Below are 7,780 nucleotides of genomic sequence, written 5' to 3' on the forward strand. Positions count from 1 at the left end.
ACATGAGCTTTACAGTTCGTAGATAGCCGATTCCTTCACGTATCGGCTATTTAGTCAATTTCCCTGTCTGGCTGCTCCTGAAGCGGCACAATTGGAACTGTCGGGGCAAAACTGGCATGTTCCACCTTAAATTACTGATAAACTTTTTCTTCTTATCAATTGCAGGTTAAATTGACTGGCACGCCTTCGGGAATTCGCAGGATCGGCTAACCCTGCGTTGAAGTCACACAGATCTCTAGCCTTGCTCCATCAAGCAGATCCTTCCGGCTTGCTGTGTGCCAGGCGCATTGACACGTTTTTACGCCAACACTATCAGAAGCTAATAGTGGAAGCAGGAGAACGTGCTTTGCATGGGCACCAAACTGCAGCGGGTCACTAATCCAAGATGACCCAGAAGATTGTGAGTCCACTTCTTGTAGATGAGCTCCGACTTAACCTAATAGTGGAAGCAGGAGAACATGCTTTGCACAGACACCAAATTGTAGCAGGTCACTAATCTAAGATGACCTAGAAGATTGTGCGTCCACCTCTTGTAGCTGACCTACGACTTCTTGAAGGATACAAATGTCTAGAATCAAATTTGAATTATTATAATACTTTTATGTTCCGTTGGAACGTACGGGCATGATTCTATCAAACAAAAAAAACTACTTTTTTTTAGGAAAACTAAAAAAACTAGCTTATCGGTAACTTGTTCCTTGTGTGGTCTTGTGTCCCTCCGGGTTTGAGTCTGTGGCCCAGGACAGGTCGATGGGGCAAGAGTTGTTCCCCACCTGAATTTATTTACGGCCCAACACGGCCCACATTGTGATTCTTACCGAATTTTTACAACAAAAGAAAGGCCTGTTAGTATTCATAATACAAATTTGCTGACCGATAGGCCTGTTGGTATTCTTGTTGCCGACACGCATTTATCAGTGTTCTTGTTGCTGATAGGCCTTATTATTATTAGCAATTATATAGAGAGTTATAAATTTGTAGAAGCATGACGGATTTGAGTTCTTGTATTAGTGATTTAAAAAAAAGATTAGGGGCAGTGGCGATAGGGAAAAATCAAGAAAATAATAATGCAAATCTGACCGTGAAAACATTATCACAATCGATTTTAGACCAACCGATGGTAGAAATACTGTTACAAATTTTTTTTGGTAGTGAGAGACTGTCTATTTGGTCTCTAAACGACCAAACCCCTATCCGTCCTGTCTGCACCCCTATCTAATTGTACTCTACGTGCTAATGGGATTTCGTGTGCCTGGTAGCCCAACCACGTTCACCTGAAACAAAAACTGTTCCATGATGTTTTTTTTTCATTATACGCATGAAGCGTCCGTAGTGGTTGATCGCGTTACAACTTTCATGAAAGAGATCTTTAGCTCTAATACCATATAGGGTCTCCCAAACTAGCCCTAAGCGTCGTCGTCATCGTCACCGCCACCATCCACCACCGCTAGTCCCCCTCCCTTCCACTTCGGCATCTCGTCAGAGGCCGGAGAGAGTGGGGATCCATTGTGTTTAATAAGTTACGAAAAAGTCCATTTAGCTTCTTGAACTATCAACGTTGTTTAATTTTCTCTTATAATATAGATAGAAAAATACAAAACTATATATTCTACACCCTAAATTATATGATAATACTAGATAAATCACACCCCTGTTTTTACTAGGTTTTAGCATATGCAACGCCATATCAGTCGTCCGTCCAATATGTGGTGCCATGTGTCAACCTTAAGGGGTAAATTGAAATGCGAATGTTAAATAGACTTTAAAATGTAAAAATTATATTTAAAAAAAATTCAATATTGTCTTTAAAAGTCTGTTTCTTAAAAAAATTTATGCAAGTAAAATCCTAAATTGTGGTTCAATCTTTACAAAATTCATAGATATTATTTAGCTCAGAAAAATATGAAACTAATTTCAAATTTTGCTAAAATTATATTCTATCTTCTAACGCTTAGTTTGGAGTTTTGTTTATCTTATATGGCATCATTTTTTTGTTTATTTCCTAGTAAATGTCTTTTTTATCTGTTATAATTAGTCAATGTTGACAAGCTAGACCACCGTAGAATGATAATTGATTCTTCGATGACAACATAATTGTCACTTGATCATGTTAGTGTCACTTGATCCTATATGTGATCGTGCTAGTGTAGACACAGTGGAGTGATACGGGTCCAAAAAAAATGTGCTATGTATTTGTCGCTTATTTATCTACAAAATGTGTTGCTAACTTATTACTCACATAAGAGGTGATGAGTTGGGTTAGTCTTAGTCTGCACAATGTGATAAACAGGCCATTAGAAAAGCACATATTTATGTTGGTCACTACTCACTGTGCCTAGCTAGCCCCTGATCAAATGACACGTGTTCGTACTAAATAGAATCAAGTATGAGGTGGTTACATAACATTTGTATTTTCATTGAAGTCGATCACTTGGCCTTCAATGGTTGTCAGTGTTGACTAATTATAATAAACGAAGTCACTAGCAAATAAACAAGGAAAAGGATACCATAGAAAACTCAAATAACTCCAAGATAGGTTCTAGCGAATACAGCATGATTTAGGAAAAAATGTAGATTTCATATTTTTTTATTTAAAATAGATTTTCTAAAGACTTTCTAATATCAAACTAGATTTTAGAATTTTTAAATTGCTTAACTTTTCTAAAAAAACATTTGAATAATTTTTTAACAGATTTGCTAACCATCACCCGGTTGTTTTAGAGCTCCAAAACAACCGGATTATGGGCCCTTGGATGGGGACTCGACGGGCACAATCGCTGCCGTAATCTTCATTCCTTCAACGCAGAGATCTGGGCGCACACAACCTCTTGGCTGCTCCGAGACGGCTGGCTGGATGGACGGGCGACGGAGATCGCAGCCGAGAAGGAATAAAAAGCAAGCGCCCCTTCCTCTCTTCTGTTGGATTCGGTCGCACCCACCGCTACCTATAGCACGAGAACAAGACGATCCCCACAGAAGGGGAAGATGAGTCTGTCAGATTTTTTTAAAATTTCTGAAGAATTTGTGAAGTATTGGACATATGTGTTCTCTGATATCTGCAATTCATAAAAATAATTTGTAAATTTGGCATATATTTATTTGAGATATGTAATTATCCTCAAATTACATCACTCCATCTAATAAATTACACTGAAAAAATCATTGTAAATATAATAATAAGACGGTGTAAATATAGCTATAAGACAGTGTAAGTGCATGAATAAAAATCTAGTTGTTGAGAGGACCTAAAACAACCGGTTTTTTAGGTAGACAGATTCGAAATAAACAGCAGCCTGCAGCCAATAGGAGTAGGCCGGGCACAATGCGATGGAGCGATCGAGCAGCGAGCCAGCGAAGCTAGGCTTGCGTTTCCCGCCACCTGCAGAAGCCGGATTCAGTGACTTTACGAAACAAAGTCACAATGTAACTTTGCCTCGATCTCCACTCTCCAACTAGCATCTCACGGCTGTATATATTTCCAGGCCACGCACAGTAGACCAGCACAAGCGATTTCAAGCAAACGATTACGACAGTTTGTAGGTGAAGCAAAAATGACCGGCAGCAGCTCACTGTCAAAAATAAAACTGGTAGCCAACAAAGTAATATAGCTAAAAACAATACAAATAGCTCTATACATTTTAGCGGATGGAAAAAGGAAGACTAGAAAATTAACGACTCCGCTAACCGAAGCAGATGAAAGAAAGCTTGACGGCGATATATAGGCCCCGTTTAGATGTTACCTAAAAGCCAAAAATTTTTGCATAGTACCCGTCACATCGAATCTTGTGGCACATGCATGGAGTACTAAATATAGACGAAAAAAAACTAATTACACGGTTGGGTGAGAAATCACGAGACGAACCTTTCGAACATAATTAGTCCATAATTAGACACTAATTGCCAAATAAAAACGAAAGTGCTACAGTAGCCAAAATCCAAAAATTTTTGGATCTAAACGGGGCCATAGCCACTGATGGCGCACTGCCCCCTGTACGCTTCATGTATGCCGGTATGGGCCGGCGGGGCTAGCAGAACATGGGTCATCCGTACGTACCAGGGCGCGCGGGGAGGCAGAGAGAGACAGCTCCGGCGACCGGCGGGGTTGATGGGGCGACCCGATCGACCGCACGAGACGGTAGCGCGCGCTGTCTAGAGTAGTCGCCACTTCGAAATCATATACTGCATGTCCCAACCGAACCGGCTTTCTAGGACCTGCTAACGGCGACGGTATCTCTATCTGTACCATGAAACCTGCTGTTTTCACCAGTAAAACCGGCGGAACAGCTATGTGAACCCAACCGCGCGCCGGCGGCGTCGGTGGCTGACCGGACCGGCCCCCGGCCGGAAACAGGACCCGTCGCGCGCCTTCCAGGGACCAACTCGGTCTGAAGGCTGGGGTGGCTGGGGGTTTGGAGGGAATGAGGGACGATCGGCGGCGACGCGCCTTTCGTGCTCCAGCTCCTGGAGTCCGGCCAGGACGACCCCGCTTGCGTCGCGTGTGCCGCTCCCAGCCGCGTCGGCTGCTCGCGCCGAGGAGCGATGCAATCTCTCGTTGTCGCGGAACAGATGCGGTTGACCGTGTGCCGTGCAGCCGCTAAATTCTACGATCCACAGCTACCTTCTACTAGTATTTACCCATCATGCCATTGGATCCACGTGTCATGAGAAAAGAGACTCAAATTTTCATCATAATTCTACAATCCACTCACTACCTTCTACTAGTACTTACCCATCGTACCATCGAACCCACGTGTTATGAGCAATGTTTAAAATAGCGGTAATTTTTTTTTCCAGAAGCTATGCAGCTACAGCGACGCTATGACAGATAGCGTTTTATAAAAAAAACATGAAAAACAACAGTAATTGATAAAAAAAACATGGCAAATATGAAATTCGATGAACACAAATATGTTTTTAAGTTTCCACAATTCTAGATAACATTACCAAATATCAAATGACATTACAACATGATTCATGAAAGTTTAACCGTCCAAAATACCAAATTAGTAGCAAATGATAACTAATAAGTAGAAAATTGTCATAGCATTTAGCGGTGCTATAGCGGCAAATGGCGGCGCTATAGCGGCAAATAGCGGGGAAAGTCGTCATAACGTTAAAAAGACCAATAGCTTAACGGTAGGCTTCTCCCACAGCTATAACGCGGCTATAGCACCGCTATTTTTTTCCATGGTTACGAGAAAAGAGAGAAAGAGACAACATAAGCTATAATCCATATTTTCAAACACAATCGTCAGCTTTTACGATCTAAGATGTAATCTGCTTCTCAAGTTATCTAACTACGATATAAAACAGAATCTCATAATAGAGAATTATCTTCACTTGACGGAAAGATCGGGCACCCCATTCCCATCACTTATCCCCTAAATTTGTTGACTGGATTGCCAAACAGTTGGTGGCTATGTACCTTTCACTGCACCCAAGGCTGGACCGATAAGATCCCTTAGTATGTAGAGATCTGATGACGTCGAGTGAAAGTGTGAAACCGCATAAGCCGAGTGAAATTAAGTAAGCCTAATTCCCCGCATGACATGCTCTGTTACTTGAGTAGAAACTGCTTGGATTAATTCAACTAGATCCCTCTTGTTACTCTAAATGCAACTTCACCCAATTGTTTACACGCATGCTTTCATCAAATTCTTGCACAACATCTTCATTCATTTTGGGATGAACATCATTGACCACTCTCTTCTGAGAAACAATAATATGACGAGGAGATAATCAAGGAGTATGAGGAGAAAGTCTTTGGTGATACAGTTCCTAAAGCCACACCTAACTTGGATACTAACTCCAAGTTCACCCAAGGCAAGCCATGATGCATCTCCCTACTTTCCCCACTACTAGCTATGAACTATTAAGCTATATATTATTGTGCATTAGGTTGTGTAGGAGTTGTCTAACACCATGATGCATAAAGATCCTGAACCCAAGAGTCTTAATTACTAACATGCCAGGTTCGAGTCAGGGGCAGACCTATATGCATAGTAGGGGTGCAGCTGCACCCATGAAAAATCGAAAAAATAGTGGTTATGATAAATGTTTCACCATATTCAGTAAAAATCTATGCACCCACAAGGCAAGCACATCCCCTCAAATTTGCTCCAGCTCCGCCCCTTGTTCGGGTAGCTACTGATGAGTGATGCTTTCATCACTCATAAGAGATATAATCTTATATATTTCCGTCGTTACTGTTATCACTAATGCTCTTATGTTGGAACATGTGATGAATGATAAACTTGATACCAAGCAGGAAATGATCATAGTTACTGTCGATGATATAGACCCAGGGTACACTAGTAGGAATATCCACTTCTATGACGATCAGATTTCGTCACTGAAGGACCAAATTTGTCGTAATTTCAGTTTTATGACGAATTTATGACAAAACCGGTTCGTCATAAAAGTCGCGTCATACTTGAAATTCTATGACGATTTTCACAAATCGTCATAGAAGTGGCTTGATCTATGACGAAAAACAAAACATCATAGAACTGTTTTGGCATGCATGTCAGGGGGGCTGCCACGCTGGTGGGTGCTTCCGTTGGAGATACTTTTCACGTGTACATGCTATAGCCGGTTGCATTGGAGATGGTTCGGGTACGTGTCATCTCCTTATTGTACAACGTGGTCATATCTAGTTCTTGCACGTTTTAGGTTCTTACTGGACCACATGTCGTGTTCATGTGGTTCCACATGTTAGTTTTCTATGGGCACATGTGTCGTGTTACGGTTGGATCACGTGTCACTTCTTTAATGGATCATGTGGCGTATTTTTATTGGTCCACGTGGTCGTTTCTTATTTGACCATGTGTCATGGCACTATCCGTCCATGTTTTCACATTTTTATTCGGCCACATGGCTTGACGACATCCTTCCACGTGTTGGATTTTTAATAGCCCACATGTCATGCTCTGGCTATTTCACGTGTCATGCACTGGTTCCTCCATGTGTCGTATTTTTATTTGATCACGTGGCATGTTCTGGCTCTACCGCGTGGAGTACAATCAATTCGTCATAGAAGTAATTCGAGATTGTCACTAGTGCACAGACTGACTACATAACAATTCAGCCTGGCAATCAAATAACCACAATTAATATTTTACACGTCAGTAGCGAACCACTGATAGAGTATCACAACATCAAACCATCACATGCGTCTACACAATAGACCACAAATGTTCACCGCATCAAGCCGCAGGAGTTGAAGACAGAGAGTTAATTACCAGGAGAGCTTAAGCGTCAGACTAACCCACTGAGCCTATTGTACTCCTCTTGTTGTTGTTGCTTGAATTCCTCAAGCTCCCTTTTAGCCTTTTCTGTCCTCACCTTCAGTTCATCCACTAGTTCGACGAGCTTAGATGTACTTTCCTATTTACCAGCAAGCTGCTCCCAAAGTGTCATCTCTATCGATGTCTCTGCTTTGGTGGAGCTTCTTAGGATACCAGCATTCTTCAAAAAAAGGTATTTGTTGCTTGCCTGGGAGGGGCGCTTGCCCTGGTAGAGGCAGAGGACCTTGGAAACAACATCAGCACTAGTCATTGGTTGATGCCCATCAGCAATAGGTTCTGCTTGCATAGCTTTCATATCTTCTTGCAAAATTCAATCAGTAAAATATTAGGTTACAGATAGTGGAAGAGGACTTCAACTGAAATCCCAAGAGATTAATTCATAACAAGTAATGCATAGGACTTCCTCAGATGACCGTTGATAGAGATTACATAAGCACAATGCATAGGTCTTTTGCAGCCTACTACCGGTAGAG

The sequence above is a fragment of the Miscanthus floridulus genome, chromosome 2 (genome assembly GCF_019320115.1).
Source record: "Miscanthus floridulus cultivar M001 chromosome 2, ASM1932011v1, whole genome shotgun sequence".
In the NCBI taxonomy this organism is placed as follows: Eukaryota; Viridiplantae; Streptophyta; class Magnoliopsida; order Poales; family Poaceae; genus Miscanthus; species Miscanthus floridulus.